Source organism: Podarcis cretensis (genome assembly GCF_951804945.1).
Source record: "Podarcis cretensis genome assembly, chromosome: 12".
Classification (NCBI taxonomy): domain Eukaryota; kingdom Metazoa; phylum Chordata; class Lepidosauria; order Squamata; family Lacertidae; genus Podarcis; species Podarcis cretensis.
The window spans coordinates 1,818,453-1,824,247 of record NC_137181.1 but is presented as its reverse complement, the minus strand read 5'-3'; positions in this window follow the sequence as shown (position 1 = coordinate 1,824,247).

Genomic DNA, 5,795 nt, shown 5'->3' with positions numbered 1-5,795 from the left:
CAGGACAAGAATTCCCCCCAGTGGCTGCCTGGAGAACCAGCAGCTGGTTTGGGCGGTGGGTGGCACCTTCTGGAGCTTTTCAGCTTAGAGAAAAGGCGAGCGCCCGAGAGGGTCGCAGAGTCAGAGAATTATAGAGTTGGAAGGGGCCCGAGCGTCATCTAGTCCAACCCCCCTGCAATCCAGGAATATGCAGCTGCCCCATCGAACTTGCAAGCTTGACATCATCAGCACCATACTATACTGAGAAGTGCACAGAATGATGCCTGGCAGGGGCTGAGGGGGACGAGTCTCCTAATATTCAGGGTGTTCTCACAAAGTGTATCGCTGGTGGTCAACAAAAGAGGTTCAAAGGCTCAAGGCAAATCTTTAAAAATGTAGTATAAACACCAACAACTGGGGAACACTGGCTGGCAAGCGCTCCAGTTGGAGAACAGCCTTGACCAAAGGTGTCCTGGGCTTTGAAGATGCTCGAACTCAGGACAAAAGGGAGAAACGTGCTAAGAGGAAGGCACGATTGGCAAATCCATGCCGTGATCCACTCCCACCCAGAATCCAATGTCCCTACTGTGGAAGGACGTGTGGATCCAGAATTGGCCTCCACAGTCACTGTTAAAACTGTGTTTATGGAAGACAATCTTACTCGGCTACGAGGGATCGCCAAAGAAGACAGAAGATTCAAGGTGTTGAGCAATGTCGCATGCATGATGTCATGCAGCATCACACAGCATCACACGCATGACATCATGATGTTGCTCGGCATCGCCCACAGGGCCCCCTCCATCCCCTTAAGGATTGTATTTGACTCTTGTCAATGGCTTTGGAGCTTTTCCTAAACCAAATAAGCTAAGTCATGCTGACGCCTCCCCCCCCATCACTTTTTAAAAGGTGATGAGGATGTCAATCTGCAGAGAGAATCGGGGGTGGACTGGGGGCAATTGCGGCTGGACCCGAGGAAAGGAAAGGTCAGTGGGGCCCAAGCCCACAGGTCCACCTTTGTCCAGGTTCAAATGGCCTGCTGGTGAAAGGTGCCCATTGGGAAAGCCACCGGCTGAAGGTGGAGGTCCTCTCCTCCTTTGCCCGGGAGACGGTCCATGGCTCTGTGCTCCCTTGGGCCAGATGGATCCCTTCCACATCCTGCTGCCCTCAGCTGCAGCCACCATCTCCCATCCTCAGAGGCAGGAGCGGCCCAAGACATTTTGCTGCCTGAGGCAAAGGAGATAAGATGGTGCAATTCCCATTCTCTGCATCAAACCTGACTAGATTGGGAGTTGACTCTCAAGCCAATGCTGGTGATGTTCTGGCACATCGCATGGCACTCATTTCTTTTTTCTCTTTTAGTTTTCTATTTGTATTTTTCAAATTTATACATTTCATTCGTTTTACAAACAATTTAACATTTCCATATTTTGACTTCCTTCCCCCTCTTTCTGCGGTTCCTTAAATTATTATTTTTTCAAAAATATATTCTGCATATGCAAATTCATTTAACTTGCTCATTTATTTATCCACTGTAAATATATACTCTTATAAAACTGCAGGTTTCTACAGTAATCATTACAGTAATCCTGCTAGTTCTGCTGGATCTCTCAGCGGCCTTTGATACAATCGACCATAACATCCTTCTGGACCGTCTAGAGGGGCTGGGAGCTGGGGGCACTGTTATACAGTGGTTTCGTTCCTTCCTCCTGGGCCGTGTTCAGAAAGCGGTGGTGGGGGATGAGTGTTCAGACCCCTGGGCCCTCACTTGTGGGGTGCCTCAGGGTTCCGTCCTCTCCCCCATGCTTTTTAACATCTATATGAAGCCGCTGGGAGAGATCATCAGGGGGTTTGGACTGGGTGTCCAGTACCTCTCTTTCAAATCAGAACCAGTGAAGGCGGTGAAGGTCCTGTGTGAGTGTCTGGAGGCGGTTGGAGGATGGATGGCGGCTAATGGATTGAGGTTGAATCCTGACAAGACAGAAGTACTGGGGGACAGGGGGCGGGCGGGTGTGGGGGACTCCCTGGTCCTGAATAGGGTAACTGTGCCCCTGAAGGACCAGGTGCGCAGCCTGGGAGTCATTTTGGACTCACAGCTGTCCATGGAGGCGCAGGTCAATTCTGTATCCAGGGCAGCTGTCTACCAACTCCACCTGGTACGCAGGCTGAGACCTTACCTGCCTGCGGACTGTCTCGCCAGAGTGGTGCATGCTCTAGTTATCTCCTGCTTGGACTACTGCAATGTGCTCTACGTGGGGCTACCTTTGAAGGTGACTCGGAAACTACAACTAATCCAGAATGCGGCAGCTAGACGGGTGACTGGGGGCGGCCGCCGAGACCACATAACACCAGTCTTGAAAGACCTACATTGGCTCCCAGTACGTTTCCGAGCACAATACAAAGTGCTGGTGTTGACCTTTAAAGCCCTAAACGGCCTCGGCCCAGTATACCTGAAGGAGCGTCTCCACCCCCATCGTTCTGCCCGGACACTGAGGTCCAGCACCGAGGGCCTTCTGGCGGTTCCCTCATTGCGAGAAGCAAAGCTACAGGGAACCAGGCAGAGGGCCTTCTCGGTAGTGGCGCCCGCCCTGTGGAACGCCCTCCCATCAGATGTCAAAGCGATAAATAACTACCTGACATTCAGAAGACATCTTAAGGCAGCCCTGTTCAAGGAAGTTTTTAATCTGTGATATTTTAGTGTATTTTTGGTTTTTATGGAAGCCGCCCAGAGTGGCTGGGGAAACCGAGCCAGATGGGCGGGGTACAAATAATAAATTATTATTATTATTATTATTATTATTATTATTATTAATGTGTAAAAATTCAGTAATCCATTTCCATTCTTTTATAAAAAGTTTGTTATCCTGATTTCTTATTCTTCCGGTAAGTTTCACCATTACTGCATATTCCGTACGTTTTTGCATCCATTCTTCTTTTTCTGGGACTTCTACTTCTTCCCATTTTGGGGTGAGTAACATTCTTGCTGCTGTAGTCGCGCACATAAACAAATTTCTATACAGTTTAGGTAGTTCTACAATTCCCAAAATAAAATCTGAGGGTCAGAAAAGTGGCTAGAAAGGAGTGCTTTTAGGAAACATTTCTAGCCACTTTCCCAACCCTCAGAATTTTCTGCCTGAGGCAGCTGCCTCAGTTTGTCTCATAGAAGAGCCGGCCTCTTAGGAAGAGGTGGGAATGATGTTGGGAAAGATGGAGGGCCCAAGGAGAAGGGGGCAACAGAGGACGAGATGGTTGGAAGCTACCAGCACGAGTTTGACCAAGCTGTGGAAGACAGGAGTGCCTGGTGTGCTCTGGTCCAGGGGGTCATGAAGAGTCGGACACAACTAAACGACTAAACAACAACAACAGGCTGGCTTTAACAGAGGATGAGGTGAACTCCTGGAGGACAATGGCTTCTAGCAATATGCTCCACTTCCACTGCCAAAGAGTAGGTTGCAGGATGCCCATCGCTGGGGGCAAGGAGGGGGAGAGTGCTCCTGTTGCCCCCAAGTCCTGCTAGTGGGCTTCTTCCCTAAGGGACATCTGGTTGACCCCTGTGAGAACAGGATGCTCAACTGGATGGGACATTGGCCTGTTCCAGCTGTAGGGCTCCTTTGAGGCTCTTATCTCATGTGGGACGATCCCCCATTGCTCTGCTTGGAATCTGGATTTATGAAAGTTGCCCCCTTCAACAACTGCAGTGCAGTGAGAGGCAGAAGCTTCTTGCTGTTGGCCATTTCTGGGTATTCATGTGGTTAGAAAGAATATTCCACCCAGCAGCTGAATATACAATTTTGAGGCTGAGAAACAGGAAGTTGTTTCTCCTCTGGTGTGGTCTTTCTTTTCAAATCTCCCTCTTGCTGTGCTCTCTCTCTTTCTGCTCTTTTATCAAACAGCTCTGCAGAGATGTCAGAATTGCATTTCACAGAAACTGGGTTTGCCTTTTCCTCCTTCTCAACCCAGCTGCATTCCTTTAGAGACTGACCCACAAATGGGAAGGACTAAGCTGACTGTTTCCAAACAGTCGCCAAGAAGCTTATTGGATATTCCTCAGAAAGATCAGTAATGACAGGTGAGCTTCTCAGAGAGGTAGCTTGATCCACCAATGCATTTTTTTTTGAATATTCAGCATTTAATTATTTATTTAGTAATTAATTGCTGTTGTTGTTATTCAATTTATATCCACCCTTCTCCCAACAGAGCTCAGGGTAGCAAACATATCACTAGCAATATCAGTAAAGACATTCTGAAAATGTCCCTCCCACAGACGACTCCTAGATGGAGATGGACCAAGGAGCTGATGCAGGAGAAAAGATATTTCATGTATTCATAGGAAGTGGTGCTTGTGCAGGCAGCCTCTCTGATGGTTAGTTCTGGTCCAGGAAGAGAACCAAATATACTCATGAAACAGTGAGATTATTCATTTATTAACCTCTAGAAATAATCCAAAAGGAGCAGCAGGACAAGAGGAATTACCGTATTTCTCAATGTATTGGATGAGGTTTTTTGACACAAAAATCATGTCAAAAAACTAGGGTCGTCCAATACACAGATAGTGGCATGGGGGGGGGGGAAGATGCCGCAGAGAGAGGGGAGCGATCTGGGGGCACTTGCTGGTGGTGCAGCTTCCCCGATGCCGCTGCACGTGGGAAGCACTCCCTGGATCGTTCCCCATGCGCAGCGGCATGAGGGAAGGTGCCCTACGGCCAACCGGCTGCCCGCAGCTGCATGGGGGGAGAGGCTCAACAACTTTGGGCCATCTCCCCTCATTTTCTTAAAACTGAGTCCCTCAAAATTAGGGGGGGGGTCTTATATATGGCGGCGTCTAATAGATGGAAAAGTATTGAAGGGGTACAGTTAGGCTTACCCCAGAAAGCCCTAAAAAAAACTGTTTGTGAATCCCCCCCCCCCCCAGTCAGGCCTCGGCGTACGCATTTTAAAAACTGCATTTTCCTCTAAGACAAAAAGCATGAGCTAAGCAGTCCTCTGTAACAAAAACGCTGTAACAAACCCAGAGCTGGGAACAGTAAAAGCTTTCGCTTCCCAGATCCCAGATAACCTTGTCCTGGTACATTGATTTGCAACATACTTCCGGGAACAGAGTCAGAGAACGAAAAGCAACATTTCTATGTAAGAATCTGTGAATGGGGGAGAGGAAAAAAGGGGTTTGAAAAAAGGATAAAACCTGCTTGTAAAATGTTTTCGGCGCGGCCTGTCTTTTGTGAACTGAATCACACAGGTGCCTTCTCTCCCCCCCCTCCCCCCCCCCCCCGACGGCAGAATAAAACGCTCTTTCTCTGGATTAACCCCTTGGTGTTGTTTGACTCCTTTTGTCTCTGCTCGGGTGCAACAATTATTCCTACCCATGGATTAAAAAGGCTACAGTATGGTATGAATAAGCCATAGAATTCCACAGAAACATATTACAGTTTGGGCTTAAGGAGGTCATGAAGGCAAAGGTTGTTTAGATGCCTGATTATGGGCTTCCAAAGCAACTACAGTGGTACCTCGTTAGGGTGACACCCAGGGTGAGTCACACCCCCTGCACCCCCCTTTCTACACCCCTGTGTGTGGATCCAGAATTGGCCTCCACAGTCACTTATGGACACACTGTTGAGACCGTGTTCATGGAAGACAATCTTACTCGGCTACGAGGGAAGGCAAGGGTGATGCCCTCCAAACTGCTTATTGGTGAAATCTGTAGGATGTAAAGCTGCAGTCACAAAAAGCATGCACGAAGTTCACAATCATGTGCACAAGCATATATACCCCTTTCCAGTTTCCTTTTCCTTTCTCCTCCTTCCAGAGTCCTGCCCCATGAG